Source organism: Choloepus didactylus, chromosome 9, assembly GCF_015220235.1.
Source record: "Choloepus didactylus isolate mChoDid1 chromosome 9, mChoDid1.pri, whole genome shotgun sequence".
Lineage (NCBI taxonomy): Eukaryota > Metazoa > Chordata > Mammalia > Pilosa > Megalonychidae > Choloepus > Choloepus didactylus.
The window spans coordinates 105,619,701-105,638,053 of NC_051315.1; positions in this window are offsets into that span (position 1 = coordinate 105,619,701).

Genomic DNA, 18,353 nt, shown 5'->3' on the forward strand with positions numbered 1-18,353 from the left:
ATCATAATTCCAACAAAACTTCTTTGCAGAAATGGAAAAGCCAATCACAAAACTTATATGGAAGGATAAGGGTCCCAAAATAGCCAAAGCCATCTTGAAAGAGAAGAATGAAGTTGGAGGACTCACATTTCCCAATCTTAAAACTTATTACAAAGCTGCAGTAATCAACACAGCATAGTACTAGCACAAGAACAGATATATAGACCAACAGAATTTAATTGAGAGCTCAAAAATCAACCCTCACATTTATGAACAACTGATTTTTGACAAGGGGGCAAAGACCACTCAATTGGGAAAGAATAGTCTTTTCAACAAATGGTGCTAGAAAAAGTGGATGACCATTTGCAAAAGAATGAAGGTGGAAGCCCTACTTCACAGTATATGTGAAAATTAACTCAAAATGGATCAAAGATTTAAATGTAAGAGTCAGAACTATCAACCTCCTAGAAGAAAATGTAGGGAAGCTTTTACAGGAGCTTGTTTTAGAAAATGTTTTCTTAGACTTTACACCTAAAGTGCAGGCATTAAATGATGAAGATAAATGGGATTTGGTCAAAATTTAAAACTTTTGGGCCTCAAAGGAATTTATCATGAAAATAAAATGACAACCTACACAATGGGAGAAAATATTTTGGAAACCACATGACCAATAAGGGTTTAAAAGCCAGAATATATGAAGAAACCCTTCAACTCAACAACCCAATTAAAAAGACAAAAGACTTGAATAGGCATCACTTCAAAGAAAACACACAAATGACCAATAAAGCACATGAAAAAATTCTCAACAAGACCAGCCATTAGGGAAATGCACATCAAAACTTCAATGAGATACTATTTCACACCCCATAGAATAGCTACTATTAAATTAAAAAAAAAACATTGAAAAGTTACAAGTGTTGGAGAGAATGTGGAGAAATAGGAACCCTCGTTCTTTATTGATGGGAATGTAAAATGATGCAGCCCTGTGGAAGACAGTTTGGCAGTTCTTCTGAAAACTTCAGATGGTATAGAATTACCATATGATCCAGAAATCCCCAAAGAATTGAAAACAAGGACTCGAACAGATGTTTGCACACCAGTATTCATAATGGCATTATTCACGATTGCCAAAAGATGGAAACAACCCAAGTGTACATCAATCAATGAATGAATACAAAAACTAGTATATATGTACAATGGAATATTATTCAGCACAAAAAAGGAATAAAGTTCTGGTTCATGTGACAACATGGATGAACATTAAAGACATTATGTTAAGTGAAATAAGCCAGACATAAAAAGGACAAATAAAATCTCACTGATATGAAATCATTAGAATAAGCAAACTCATAGAGTTAGAATCTGGTATATAGGTTACCAGTGGCTGGGTTGGGGGTAGGAAATGGAGAGTTAATGCTTAATTTGTACAGAATTTCTATTTGGGTTAATTGAGAAGTTTTGGAAATAGATGGTGGTGATGGTAGCACAACATTGTGAGTGTAATTAACAGCACTGAATTATATATGTAAATTTCATTAAAAGGGGAAGTTTGGGGTCATATATATGTTACTAGAATAAAAATTAAAAGATAAAACATAAGACTGTACAACATGGTGAACCCTGTACAAATGATATAAACAATAGTAAAAGTATAAAAATGTTCTTTCATGAATTACAACAAACGTACCACACTAATGCAAGGTGTTAATAATAGGGTAGTGTATGGGAAAAATACACCCTAATGTAAATGCTGGACTACAGTTAATGGTACAATCATAATATTCTTTCATGAATTGTAATGATGGTACCACACTAATGCAAAGAATAAATAATGGGGGGTGGTATTTGGGAATGCTGTATATTTTTACATGATTTTTCTGTAAACCTATAACTTCTCTAATTTAATAAAAATTTAAAAGAGTACATACTGTGTGATTCAATTTATATAAAATTCTACAAAATACACACTAATCTATAGTGACACAAAACAGATCAGTGGTTGCTTGGATATGGGATGGTGGGAGATATTACAAGGGGAGGAAGGAGAGATTACAAAGGAGCATGAGGAAATTTAGGGGTGTGATGGATGTGTTCATTTTCTTGATTGTGGTGATGGTTTCACAGGTGTATACCTATGTCAAAACTTATCGAATTGTATACTTTATATGCAGTTTATTGTGTGTCAACTATACCACAGTAAAGCTATAAAAATCTAAAAACAAAATGAAACAAAAACTGGCAACATTTCAGGCTATTCCGTAAATGGGTTGGAGTAGCATGCCCAAAAGTGGTATATGTTGCTTCCAAATTTCAAATAGGTTCACTAGATATTGCACCTCTTTCTTAGTGGTAGGAGGTGCTAGATGCAGCAACTTGTTCTTCACCTTGGAAAGCCTATATTGATATGTCCCAGGCCACTGGATACATTGAAATTTCACTAAGACGGAAGCATTCTGAATTTTTGTGGGATTTACCATCTTCTGTATGCATGTGTCTTACCAAAGCATCTAAAGTAGCTCCCACCTCAGGTTTCCCAGGTCCAAACAGTGTGATATCATCAATGTAATGAACTGTCATGACATACCCAAAGCAATGAAAGGTAATTGAAGTCACTGAAGTGAAATTATTCAAGAACTGGAGAATTGATATAGCCCCGAGGTAGGACAGTGACCATGTATTACTGCTCCTGCCTACTGAATGCAAACTGCTTCTGATGATAGCAGAAGTATATTCAGAAAATAAAGCATTTTCCTGGTCAATATCTGTATACATAGGTGCCAGGGAGTGTGTCCATTTGCTCCAGCAAGAAAACCACTTCTGGAACAGTAGCTGCAATTGGAGTCAACAGCTGATTAAATTTGTCACAATCCATTGTCATTCTTCAGGATTTATCTGTATCCTGCACAGGTCAAATAGACAAGTTGAATGGAAATATGATAAGAATCACCACCTCTGCATCTTTCAAGTCCTTGTGGCGTCACTAATTTCTGCAGTCCCTCCAGGATTGTGGTATTGTTTTTGTTTACTATCATTGTATGCAGAGCCAATTCTAGTGACTTCAAATGGCTTTTCCTACCAAAACAGTCAATATAAGGATTCTGTTAGTTGCTGGGTTCATATATTACAACTATACATTCTGAAACAGGGGGAAAATCAAAGGGAGCATTTGGAGACACTCTGGGATCATTGTGAGATGTAACCAAGTCAATACTTAATCAATATGTGAGCTCTATAAATTCCTATTCTAAATGGTAGGCCACAGTGGTGTTTAGATCTCCAGGAATTAATGTCATTCAGAGCCAATATCTAGTAAACCCTGAAATGTCTGATTATTTACCCTTTTCCAATGCACAATCTTACAGTCTTACCACTCTGGGGTAAGAGGCCTCAGGTCCCTCTGGCTAGGAGAGAAAACACCCTATAAATTTTTGTCTATATAGCAGAGTCTTCCTCAAAGGGATCTGGTCTCCCCTTCATTCAAGGCACCCTGAGTCTGCTAACTGGTCCAAGCCTGAGAATTGGTTGAAGAACTACAACTTTCTTTTGTGGTGACTCAAGTCACACTTTAGTTCATCAGACCTAGAGCGTTTTCACTTAATTAACACTTTAGTAGGTGGCCAATCTGTTTCAGTTCTGGGGACAACAGTATCACTTGGCCAATGCTAAAGATCTCTATAGGTGAAGTCAACCTGATTACTGCCTTGGCTCTGCTGTCCATTATGACCACTGTGCCCACATTGGTGATTAGGTGGTGCTGCTCGGCTGTTGCCACCAGGAATTGCTATTCTCCCCACTGAATTTTAGGAGTTCAGTTTTATGGCAACAATTCCCCTGACACTCCTGGTCTATAGACAATAGCCACCTATTGACAATAGCTCTTCAAGGATGCTGGAGTTCCCCTTATGAATGGATTAATTCAAGTTTGCACAGTCTTGGAAAGGGAGTGTCCTCTGAACTTTCCCATGGTAACATATAGTTAAGGGGTGAGTGAGCAGGTCTTACATAATAAATCCAGTCTTGCATTCCGATCTCTATAAGTCTTTGGATACCTTCCTGTACAATACACAAGAAAGTTCAAGCTTTATATCTTTCTTTAGTGTATGTTACGTCTGAGTCTAAGTTTCAGTCAACCAACCAGCCAAACTGTTACAGCCACTCCCTACTGCTCAAGGTAACACCACGAATCCAGGATCTCTGTATAGTGCACCCATATCAACAAATTCAGCTTGACCAACATTATTTCCTTCCATCTTGAATCAGCATTCTTAGCTGGGAATTCAAAGGCCCAACCGCATCATTTTCTTTCTCTAAGTTTTCTAGTACAAGTAAAAGCAAACAACCAACCTCATTATATACTTTATTTTCACTAAAATGTTCTGTTAGCAACTTGGTCATCTCGAAGGCTCACCTTCTACTGGTCCTTGATTACAGGTGTCAACAACTAATAATTTAAGTAACTGGTTTTTCACTGCAGCCATGGACAGCTGGTATCCTCTTTACCACTGGCAATGGGAACATCGGTGCCTTTAAATCTAATCAGATCAGAGAATCAATTTATAGATACTCATCTGGAACCTTAAAGATTCCATTACCAATAATTTTACCAAGTAGTATATAATCAGGGAAGAACTATGATATTATAGAATAAAAAATTTATTATAATTATATAATTATGAGGAAAGCTGAGGAAGTCAATGTTTGAAAAGGATCAGAAAATAAGCCATGAACCAGCCCTGGCATGAGTGAACAAGTTGAATCTTCAGGAAATTGAGCACACCCAGCAGCTGGAGTGGACATGGAAAAGGCTAGTGTAGAAGTCTATATGAGGTTTGTGGTCCGTCGTAGCTACTGCTGCCGTGATTTCACAGCAAAGCATCTAGTGGTGGACATGCTGTGGCTCTGGGTCAGGGGCCAAGGGTTGAAGAGGAGAACTGGATGCAGAGCAGGAAACAGAAGGGCAGAGTGGAAGAAGCAAGTGCAAAGGTCCTGAGTTGGGAAAAGTTTGGATTGTTTGAAACAGTGAGAAGAGTAGTGTGGCTGGAGGTTGAAGAAAAGAGAAGAGCAGCAACCCACGATGAAGTTGGAAAGATAGAAAAGAGACAGAGCATACAGGGTCTTAGCAGAATTTGCAAGGAATTCTCAGTTCATTGGGAGGCACGTAACATGATTCTTAAAGCTTCCAAATATAACAGTCAGTGTTATCATATTCGCTTTATATGTTCTAGGGACTATGGTAAACATTTTACACATCATCATGTTTCTTACTATACTCTAGGTGACTATGGTAAGCATTTTACATAATCATTATTCGTCTACATTTATTGATTGCATACTATGTGCTAGAGACTATGCTGGATACCAGAGATTCAATAGTGAACAAGTGAGGAATGAGCACTCATTTCAAGAAGTTTAATATCTAGTAAGCATTGCTGCACTTAATCGTCACAACAACCCTAGGAAGTAGGAAATTGAGACGGGGGGTGCAGTAGGGTGGGATTAGTAAATTGCCTGAGGTTATACAACTAGAAATTTGTGTACCCAAAAGTATTTGGAAACTGCTCAGTCATAGTCTCAAAACTTTGCTTTTATGCAGAACTGTATCTGCCTCCTATAATGTTCTTTAAACACCTGGATAAACCTAAGGAATAAATCACTGAAATATGATTAATTTCTTAATCTCTTCATGGCCCTCAGTTCTCTATGCATATGTGAATGTGTACATCTTAGGTCATAAATTTCACTTGAGCAAGGAAATAAGGCAGCCTTGAGTATGTGAAATATCCTTTACAGAATTCAGAGCAATTAAGTTTACCAGCTTTCTCAGTTTATCATGTGTATGGTGCATGCTGAGCAGGTGCTTGGCTGTCCATCATGAGAGTTGAGTTTCCGCATTACATTGGACTTGCTCACTGGGATGACAAATCCAATTTAGTGGTTTCTTATTGGAATCACTTTTTTTTTTTTTTTTTTTTTGGTCATGTCCCTTTCCTTAAACAGCAGGTGTAATCTTAACTGTGGAAAAAAAAAAAAAAGCTCTAAAAAATGTTTCTTGCGGACTGAGAAAAAAAGAGTTAATTTAATACTGAATACATTGAATCATCTTTGGACAGATAAAAATCTAAATTTGGTTGTCATAACTGTCAGGTCATTTGAAAACCAAATAACTCACACCCTGCTAATTGCTTTTATGTTCATTTATCCAAGAGACATGAGTCATCTCTCACAGATCCTAATTATGAATGACTTACACCTCGTTGATGACAGAGATCTGTGTTATTCCTACAGAAACTGTCCAATATGAATTTATTTCAAAATAATCTTTAACTTTCTCTGATTTTGTTACATCTAATAAACCTGTATCATTTCTCAGAAATATGTGATCTAGGGGCCTAACTTTCCCTGTCGTTCTTTCCTGTAGCCAAAACGTTGATCAGAAGCCAGGAAAATTGAATTTCCAAACTTTTTGCTGCAAAGAGTGTTGATGCTGTGATGACAGATTAATCCAGGCACATGCTTGCTGAAGCTCTGCCTTAGAAGCACTGATTCTTTTCAACAGGGATCCAAAAACACCATGAAAGATAATAAAGACATGAAAGTCTATGCAGGGCATTTTTGAGTCTAAAAAAAAGGAGGTCACCACATTCCATAGGAATCAAGAGGTGGATATTATATCACTATTAAGAGTCTCTAAATTGGGGGTTAAATAAGAGGGATTATTCTAATATTAAGTAGGGAGGATCAATAAATGTAATTCACAGATTATACTGTTTATATATTTATTGATGTAAAAACTCTGCTGTTTCAAATGTTACCAACACCACAACCTCAGTGTTTTACACACACATGTGCATGGACATACACACACAAAAGCTTTCAGTAGCAAATAATTTCGACTGGCTCTTCCACATTTCACAATTGCCTTAGTCACAGAGGCCCTAAAGGAAGAGCCATGGCCAGTACTGGAATTGGCAATAATATGTAACCCTACCATGCCAGTATTTCTTTCCCGTCCCCAGGCTTAAGTTAGTTCCAGCAAGCAGATGCTCAAAGCCTGAAACAAGAATCTTTCTGACCTATTTTTTGGCAAGTATTTCTTTGGATGAACTTTCTTTTTACAATATAAGCCTGTCCATTATAGGGAGGGACCAGGCTTTGTCGTCCATGTGGATTAATAAGCACAAGGGTGACTTTCCAAGAGTTAAATTATAGGAACTAATCCTTGACTCCTCCAAAATAACTCTCAAGACCTTCTATCTACATATCTTAGAATGTCACAGTAAGGAAAGATTGACACATAATAAAAGCAGAATTCTTTTACTTATTCAGCGTAGGAGTAGTAGTACAAACTGTCCTAAACATTATTCCATATGGGAGGATCCAGCAATAAGGAGCAATCTTTCTGCTGAGTCAGATGTTGGCTTCCCTTGTGAGAATTCTGATTTATGGGCATCGACAAGTGCTATATATAATGATAGCTTTTCTTATGTGCATATTTTGCCAGTACATGTTAGTAAACACGTTAAATTATTATTTTTTCTTTAAATTGGCCACTTTCCTGTTCTCATTGCCATTAGTATTTATAAATTAGCAGAAATGGGGTGCTACAAACATACCCCAAGGTTTTAGAAAATAAAATGGGATTCCTGTTTTTCTTAAGCAGAAATAAGAGTGCAGATTGTTAGCTTACAGTTGTATGGTTAATTGGCAGGCAGAACCTGTAAGAAAAAAATGCCTACCCCATTTTAAACTGGCTGCAATAAACAACAGCCTTTGGCAAAGCTCATAAGATAGGACTTGAACTCAAGGCTTCACATGATTTCTTTGTCATATGAAGAGTTCTTAGGAGCATAATCAATTTCTCTTAGTTTAAGCAACTTATACCCTATGCAAGGAACACAATTCTTAGTTGAATGATTTACTGCATTTGGACCCCCCTGGAATTAAACAACTACCCTCTACAGGGGGAGTACGAAATTTTCTAAATCTAAATTCTCTAAATAATTTTCCAGATTACCTGGCATATTTGATTAATGGGTCTTATGGGAAGAGAATGGTTTCTTTCTTTTTTCTTCTTCCTCTTGTTCTTTGTCCTAGTGTTTATGAAGATAGGGAAGCTCATTACATGTGTAAAGCATGGTTGTCACATCAAACCAGCACATTATTGGAAACTTCCCCATTCACGGTACAGATTCCTTCTCTCACATCCCGACTCATAGTCTCCATCCTGTCTCATTCTTAACTAAGATACAAGTACATTACAGCACAGATAGTAATTCTCCTATAATTCAGGGGTTGTCAGTGCCAATCGAAGTCACTCTAGGCAAGCATAAATCCCACACGGTGAAAGGGGGGTTATTGTGACAAAAATGTAGGAAACTATCTGTTTTATGGGGATATACAGCCATAGCCATAGGAAGAATGCATACTGCATCTCTGGTTGATAGTTTAATTCCTGCATTGATAAGGAAATTAAAGCTTACTGTCAGGGTCCTCTTATTACAGGAAGTTCCCTTCTTCGAGCAAACGTTTACTAGGAATATTTCAAAAACAAGTTTGTAGCTAGGGTCAGGAACCAGGAAGCATGGAGTTAAGTAGACCGCAATCACTAATACAGGACTTGGTTACCAAGCATCCGGGCAGGATCAGACAGGCTGCGGAACCAACCCTCTGGATGGTGCTTCCTGGTTGTGAGAATGCCGGCCAATCACAGGAGCTCAAAGCTGGGGCCAGGGTAGGAGAAGCAGGGGCCGAACTTGATGTTAACACAAAAGACTGGAAGACGAATGTGTGAGAAAAAATACTTTATTCATGATGCTTTCAAGAGGCCACAGATAGCAAAAAGATCATAAAAATTATAAATTGTGATCACTGTGTATGAAACAGCCCAGATCAATAATTTAAATTCATTAGATGTCTTTTAGGCAAGCACTGAAAATGTATTGATGAGGATTGGCATCAAAGTTAATAATGTTCTTAGACTTTAAAAAATCATGCAATTGTCATGGCAGGCTACTTACCTATACAGGCACAACTTTCACTGGTTCTGAAATACAAAGAAAAAATTTTAGTGTTTTGTTATAGCCAAAAACGTAACTTCATGGGAAAAAGACCACATTCAGAATTGCATCGGTAAAGCTGTAACAAGGAAATACTTCTGAAGGTAGTTAAGTGAGCAAGGGCATAATTACATGCTCTGTTTTTTCCCCACATTTAATAATATTATAGTCAGAATCCCCAAGTGTAGAAAAAGAAATTGATTCATTTCATTCATTCATCTGTACCTCCAACAAATACCAGATCTCAATTGGAGAAATAGATTTCAAAGATGAGCCAATAAGAGGCTGTCAAAACTCTGCAACCTGGAAATGAACACCATAATTTCAAACTCTATATTTTACATCAAACAGTGTTAAATACTACTGATAAGTAAAATGTGGATTGGGAATTGACCTCTGGATTTAGTGACATGAGGATCATAGAGAGCTCTGACAGGAGTGGTGTCACCGGAGTGGTGGGGGCAGAAGCCTGGTTGGAGTAAATTCAAGAGATCTGGAGAAGTTAGAGGCTGCAAGTGTAGTCACCACTTCCAAGGACTTTGTCTAAAAAAGGGAAAGAGTGAAATGGAGTGGTAGTTGGGGTCAGGTAGTTGGAGTGGTAGTTAGAATGAGTGGGGTCAAAAGAAGGCTTTTATAAGATGAGACAATAACAGCATGTTTGTATGCAGATGAGAAAGACCCAGAAGAGAGGGGATAAGCGATGATGCAGGCAAGAGGGAAAAACTACTGCAGTGATGTTGCTGAGTAGACAAGAGGGATTAGGATCTAGGTCCCAAGAACAGGGATTGACCCCTGCTAGGAGCTCAGAATGTAACAGCAGGGAGAAACCTCTCACTAGATAGTGTGAATAAATTTTTAAATGCTTAGTATGTTTTTTCTCAGGATTTTAATGTCTCACTATTCTTAGTGTCCATTCTGTTCTTAAATGTCAACCATATATATAGTATTTTAAATTACCACTTCAGAATTTATATGGGGTAAATACGTCTCTCAAAGGAATGAAACTTTCATTCATTAATGTTTATGGGAAATATAGTTAGACTATGTAACTTTTTTTTAGTCTGATACTGTCACAAACTATCCACAAACGAAGGCATAGTTGATAGCAACAATAGAAGGCAGGACACCGAGAACTAGTACTGTCTTTGGGTATTTCTCACAGTAGCTCAGGGAATCCTGAAGCAGGTAGGAAAAGGGAGGGCTATAGTAAATAATTTCCTCCAAATATTGTACGTTCCTTATGCCTTTTAAATCAAACAGACTGCCTGGCTACCTGTGGACTGATAATACGATGACGATAAACATGCAGTACATTGTTACCAAGAAGATAAGCATCACGCCATTTCATGAGAGAACAGATCTTACAATTTTGAGTTTTTCAGTGAGGAGGGTAGGATCAGTTCCTCCCATGTGAATCACTTTGACATTTAAAGAGTTCATGGAACTAAGAGAAAAGTAAGGCCCATTCTTGTAAAAGGAAAATGCCGTAACCCTCATGGAATGTCCCTGGATTTCTGCCATGCAGAAGGGACTTGTAGTGCATGGCAAAAAGGAATAATAGTCACCCAGGTGATGCATAGCCGGTCAAGCCATGTAAGGTGAGCCATCAGTGAGGTGACGGAGTGCCCATCTCCACACGCATGGGGCTCTGGGGTTAGTAGTCCTGACTACAACCTACCATCATCGCCACAGTGATCCAAAGGGATTAAGAGCCTCAAGCCCTACCTCTGCTCACTTCCCAAAAGAGGAAAACAGACGCCAGTAAATATATAAGAAAGATCCTTTCTGATAACTGAACTGGATGCCTTTTCAGAGTAACCGCAGAGGTAGGATTAGAGTTGTCTAGGTGGACTAGAAGGAGGTGGTTAGAGAAGGGAAATTGGGTGTTACCATGGAAAGCTGGAATCTTGCTCTACTGGTGTGTTAGCCTCTGCCACTTTGGAATCTTTTAATTGCCACAAAGCTCCATTTCTGGGTAAACACAATGAAACTCATTTTGAAAGGAGGGGGAAAGTGCAAAGAACAGAGAAACAGCCTTCTTATTCAGGGAAAATGGTAGGTAGCTAGCACTTCACAGGCTGAGAAAAAAGGTTTTAAATTCCCCAGGATTTAAGGTTTAACAGTGTCATATGTTCCTTGAGAGAATAAAGATGTCATATCTGAAACCTCGATAGTACACGTAAAAAGACCCAAAATACTTAGAATTACCAATTCTAAAGTTCAAGCCGTGGCATTAAGGGAAGGAGGGAGGGAGGGTGAAAGCCTCAAGTTCCTTATTTACATGTGGCATTTTTGACTTAAAAAAAAAAAAAATCAACTTATTAATTTTTTTTTTAGTTTACTGGAAACATCAGAGAAGGAAACTGCCCACCTCTTTGCAAAGCCCTCCTAGCCCACAGGCTAGGCTTGACAGTTTGGACTTGGTTGAGCGCCACTGGCTGAATTTAACACTGTGGCTTTCTTGTTCTTGAGTGTGAAGGTGAACGGCAATCAGAGGCGCTATGCTCTAGTTCTTTTTAATCTGCTTTTAATCACAGCATAAACATAACACTCACAGCAATGGGGTGATTTCCATGGATTTTCTGGTAGATATCAGCTTATTTCCCATTGAAGGATTCCCCCCACTTCTTTTTTGTTTTTCCCTGAAGGAACATCTTATTTGAAAGACAACTGCCCATCTTATTAAATTAGATTAACTACTTTTCTAAGGTATCAAAGAGGTGCTAAATTTAGAACAAACAAGGCAAAGGAAGGAGAATCTCTTTATTGTAAAAATGTTGCAAAGATGGGGAAATAAATATAGATTTTTTATACTTTTCAAAAATTAACGTTATATATTTGCATCTTATTTTTTCATTTCTGTTTCACAATGGGGATGAGGAAAAATAAAATCTGTAATACTAAACAAGTACAATAAATAACATGGGTTCAAATTCAATGATTTTCAATTTCATTAGAGATAGGGACTCCCCAATTGTTTCCATATTATTGTAACTGTTATTAATTTATACATGTACAGTGCTTTTTAATTTATAAAATACTCTTATATAAACATCTTATTTTATTCCCATAAGCCTAAAAGGTGTCATTAGACCCATTTTAGAGATAAGAGAACGTAAGTTCAAAGAGATCAAGTGACTTATCCAAGGTCATAGAGCTAATAGTTAAAAGAGTCAGAAATTGAATGCATGGTGCCTCAGCTCCATATCTAGCCATCTTTATGCTACCAATGCTCTATAAAATTCCCAGTATTCCTATTTTTTATAATTTTCCCCAAGACTTATCCTCTTGCTACCACACATAAAAGTAAATCTAAATTGTGGGTTAGTATTTCACTTGGGCCAAATTTATCAGCTTTCTACATTGTGCCTGCTTCTCATAAAGTATTTCTCAAGTATTATAGCAAGAGTTTAACTTATTCAGTTAATTTGTGCTTTCACAGGCTACTTAATCTGTCTGGGCCTTGATTTCTGAATCTACAAAATAGGAATAATAATGGCAAACTTAGTAGAAAAATTAAGATATGATTGAAGCAAGTGTATCTTCATCATTATGCTTTGTTTTTAATTAGAAATGAATCACAAGCATTTTAGTATATATATTTTTTATTTACTGACAAGATTTTATGGAAAATGTCACTAATTGTCTAAGCTCTTATCCAACATAATTTGGAGGTGGTACCTTAGCAAGAGAAAGACACATAGGCAAAGATTTCTTTAAAAGAAAAACGAACAATAAAAGAAACAAAAAAAAGGAGCACAAAGGAATTTCTTACTTTTCTACCATGTGATAATAAGCAGGAGGGATTAGCAAACATTTAAAATTTTTTGGAATAATTTCATTTGGGGATGTTGCGAAATTTCAAATTTAGCTTGACCTTTTGGTGTTTGAGTCTGTCTACTTTTGGCATAAAATAATTATGCCTGACTTTAAAGACATCAGGCAGCTCTTACCAATGAACATTTTAATTATTCAAGTTGCATAAATGACTTGAAAACATATGGAATCAATTTCTCACACAGTATTCATAGGTTAAAAAATCATGAGAAAAACGGCTTAATTATACTCAGAATCAATTTTCTTGAACTTCAAATTTCAAGGGCTTGGAAGTAGACAGATCCTGTTAGACTTTAAGAGACTCAAACAGAGTAGAACACAACCATGGTGCTAATCTGAGCTGTTTCAAGGATAATTAGTTTACAAGGCAATTGGCTTTTATCTGCATATGTATATTTAACTTCTTCACTGCCCTTCCTCTACCCCTTAACACACACACACTCATATTAGTATTCTTTACAACTGGTACCAAAACTCTGAAAGATGAATCACATATGTTACAACCCATAGACTATCAAGGAGAGCCACAACATACGACGTGGGGCAGTGTTCATTTTGTATGGGTTTTTGATACAAAAAACAAGACATTTATAAAATCATGTTGTGAAGGCTACCGTTTACCAACTCACCAGTTTTTACTATGCTCCAAACTTCCATTAAATTATTTCACTACTTGTTTTCTATGTTTGATTTCCAAGTTACTGGGAGATATAACCCTGCTGTTCTCTCACTTATTTACTGTCATTTCACTTAATAGCACAGAGCATCATGTGGACTGCGTGGGATTATAGCACTTGGTAAGAAAAAGCTAGTGGGAGGACATTATAGCAACAGTTATGTTGAAATGAAAGCTTGGCATTCATGCAACACCATCTTCCAACTCTTTCCCTTTTCCAATTTTGGCCCTTCTATCATATGGTATTATTAACATTCATTTTATGTTATCTTTCTGAGTGATTAATTTTGTGACACAATAATTTTAAATTCCTTATATTTCAATTGGTTTATCCTTAGAACTTTAGTAGAAAACACATCCTTAGATTCAACATGGTGCTGAGTGAAGCAAGATTGGTAATTATGCTAATAACTGGTCACCAAACTCCCCAGAATTAAGATTAAATTTATTAATTTCTCAGGGTGGATAGGCCTGTATATGTGGCCACAGGATGAAAACTTGTTTTGTATTGTCTTGTTTGTATTTCAGTATAGTATTTCTATTATTTTCAGAAAGGGTCAGATGGAGAGTTTAGAAGAATATATTAATTTACAGTTGTTTGATATGTATTATGCTTGCCATATCTTTTTCCTCTTCTTAAGGCACATAATGATATTCCCTTAAAAAAAAACAACAACAACAGGATGTCACTGAAGATTTCTTAAACTAAGGCTCATAGGTGAGTGACTTGTTCAGAGTTCCCAGGAAATTAGTTAGCAGTTGTGCCCACTTGGAGATGCAGGACTGCTCTTTCCAGCCCTGCTGTCTTCCAGAGGGCAGCTCCATGCAGGAGAAAGAACATGTCTATTAAGGGTAAAGGAATCCAAATTCAAGTTTTTCCAGTTCAGGCTTATAGAACTTAGAGAAAGTTGTTTACCTTTCTGAGTTTTTCTCTTTCTCCATCTGTAAATGCAGATAATACCAATTTTGGAGGGAAACTTTTTTCCTTATCTGAAACCAAACCTAGAACCCCAAGATTTAGCTATGGGAAGAGAGCTTGTTAGGGGGACAGATGGAGGCCCAAGGTGCTCCAGCATTTCCCCGAGTTTTATCCTTCTGTCAGGTTGTCTAGCTTTTCCTACTACTGCCAGCTTCATGAGGGACCCTCCAAGACTTGCTGTTTTCCTTTACTGAACTGAAAGTGGTTACAACCACTTGTTTCCCTTTCGTAAAATTGAGTTAGGCTGAAATTTACCAAAAGACTCCGTTATTATGGGAAACATAGGACCAGGCAGTCCCAGAGGGAAACTCTCTATGGTGACTCATTTGTTGGCATCCCTCAGGTGGAACAGGCTAGAAACTAAAATGTAAGAAACCCAGGGAAATAAGATAAGCACATGAGGCATATTATACTGTGGTTTCCTCAAAATTCCATTTGGAACAAGAAGACAGGCAGATCTTATCATGGCCGATCTAACTAGCAGAAGCAGTAGAATCAGAAATCTGTAGTGTGCAAACCAGTTTTCTGTTAGGCATTTTGTTATCTCTGCATTAGTGTCCTTTTTATTTTTTGGTTACTACTTTAAAAAGTCCCTTTAAAAGAAATAGCCAACAAAAAAGCAAAATTCCAGTTGCACTAATGCACCCAGTGTAGGTATTTCTGACCATGTTTTAGCCACAGCTTTAAAAGGGGGCACAGCTGGAGATATAGGGGAAGTGAACATAGTATTAAGAGCAATAATTTAATGAGGAGCCCCACAAACATTTGGTGGCAGAGTTGGGTTATTTGGTTAGGTTCAACTCCCCACTAGGAAGAGGACTAAAGTAGTTGTCCCGAGGACTAAGTATGACAATGCATGTAAAAGTAATAAGTACAGTAATACGGAATTTACTTCTGAAGTACTTTAACACGTATATATACATATGCCCAAATTACATAATATTTGTTTAAACTTTATATCAAGAAACTTATCAAAGTTCTACTAAAAAGGTAAGAGATGATCATTTTAAAAATTACTTTCAGTAATTCCTTCCATTCAGCTCAGAACCTATCATGTAATTGAATCATATAACTTTCTTATGAAATCTATAGGAGGGACAACTTCCCTATTATATCACAGGCAAAGAGACTTTATGCGCATATTTCCAAATCATGACTAGAGCTTAAATTAGGACTGAAAACTTGTGGTTCCTGCACACAATCAATAGTCAATAAAACGCGTGTAAATTAATGTTGATTAAATTTTATTGCTCCCTAAAATGTGTCATATTTTGTGATTTTTAAGTCTCAGAAAATCTGGTCTGTGCCCATTGCAAGACAAAAATGAAAAACACTCCTGTTAATAGCATTAAATGACTCTTACTGGCTAGTAGAATCAGGGAAAAGGGAATCATAGCTACCAATTTATTTCCTGATTCAGAAAATGACTCACTATGTAACTTTGAGAACATTGCTTTAACTTTTCATGTTTCAGTTTCTACAGCTTAAAAACAGGAATAATGTTTGTCTACCTTACAGTGGTAAATACTTTAGAAATTTTAAAGAAAATTAATCATATCAAAGGACTGTAAAGGTAGTTTTAGGCACTTGAGATATCACTGACATATTCCCAAAACAGTTTCTGTCAAAGTTGTATGGTTAATGCTTCCAGATCGCTTCCCTAAACACCAGAGTATGCACTGAACCCTTTTTATCCTGCCTTGAATCAGAATGGTGATTGTCCTGGGTGTGTTCAACATGACTGATAAGACACATCATGCGTCCCGGATCACCCGCCTATGCCAAAGTGCTTTCTGTGTGGTTATCGAGGAAGATGAAAGTCAACAGAAGGAAAAAGAGCCATACTGTGGGAATAAACTTTCTCCTTATATCTTGATTCTGGAAAATATGATAAAATTATGAATGAGCCAATTTCATTTGCAGTCTTCTGTTTCCCTCATATTCTAGATAGCATGATTTAGGGAAAACATACATTTCCTTCCCTGTGCTTTGCGTATTATCTTCTTCCCTTCCTTACAAGTTTTGTATTTGTTTTAAAGAATGGTCACTTAAAATGGTTAACTCGGTATCTGTCGCTTCACATATCAATATCTTTTTCTATGATTCCACTGCTGGCAATAATTATAGTCTATTAAGCTAAAGTCTCTGTGTCACTTCAAATGGTTTTCTTCTAAAATCATTTATTGCTGATATTGAACTTATAAGTGAAACATTCCAACATACCTTAACTAGGTAGGGGCAGAATGTAATACTGCAAAGAGATACCAAACTACAGGACTTTACTTTGGCCTTAGTCCTCCTTCTGCCAGAATAGGTATGGGATCAAAAAAGCCAGTAGGGTTTGCACACAGGACTGGAGTAAAACAAGGCTCCAAATTACAAAGTAATGATGAGAAATAAAGCTATGTGGAAAATAATTTAGAATTTGCATTGCAAAAACAAAGTATATATATTTCCAAATGTAACCACCTTGAGAAGAAAAAATAATGTGACTTTTTGCAAACACCATGTGCCTGCTGTAAACACAAAAGGACATTACCCAACTTTGTATTGGGCTGTGATTTAACAATATTGTTTACAGCACTTAATATTGTTTACTGCCCTCCTCTATAAAAAGATGCTTAGATTTTTTCCTTCGGCCTCAATGCCCATCACTGCATATCAAAGCAGCATCATGAGTGGTCACATTGATGAGTCAAGAGATATGGACACCTGGGTTTAAATATTACATCAACATATGAATAGAAATTAATAAAATAGTGGCCAGTGTGCATTGGGCATTATGCCAAGATGTTGAGATACAGTCCATATGGTAATAACCTATCCATAAACTTAGGCAAAGCTTCAAATGTAATTTTGTTCTATGCCAGCATTTCCCAACCATCTTTCCTTTAAATCATGTGAGATATTATTTTCTGCTGCCAAAAAAGCTTCATATTTGAGAACTGCTACTTACTATATCCCTTTCTTGGAAATTCATAACATGATTTAGCCTTTTAAATACTCAGAATTTCTGCAGAAGGCAGTGAGTTTCTTTAATTCAACCTTCCCCAAAATTATTTAACCAAGGAACAAAGGAACATTTTATTTATTTATTAATTAATTTATTTATTTATTTATTTTTCTGGGAATATCTGATAGAAAGTCTCAGACCCTTTGACAAAGTTTGAAAAATACTGTTCTGTACTTTTATTTTTCAATCCCTTTAATGTGGTACTGAACTTCAGACCCTACCTCTTTTAACAATGATTCCTTCAGCAATACCTAAAATGTATATTTATATTTTAAATACAACTAACTTCCCTATTAGCAGAGACTTATTTTAGGCATGGCCTGGGACAGGTTTCACTGCAATTCCTTTTTATTCTGAATCTTCCTTTAGAGAATTCATGAGCCAGTAGCTTTTTCATTTTGATGCTGAATAGGCAGAAAGTACTTGTTTAACTGAATCAGAGTATACCAATTTCAGAAACTTCTATTTCCTACAACAAAAATTACTCAAATGGGCCAAAAGAAAAAGTTTGTTAGACGATTATTTTTTCCTTTACTTTACATATTGTTTAAAGAGCATTCCGCCAAAGAAAAAAGACAAAGAGAATGAGGTGTTTTATCTATGCTTATGTCCTAGTTTGCTAATGCTGTGGAATGCAAAACACCAGAGATGGATAGGCTTTTATAAAACGGGGGTTTATTTCACTACACAGTTACAGTCTTAAGGCCACAAAGCGTCCAAGGTAACACCTCAGCAATCGGGTACCTTCACTGGAGGATGGCCAATGGCGTCCTCTAAACCTCTGCTAGCTAGGAAGGCAGCTGGCGTCTGCTC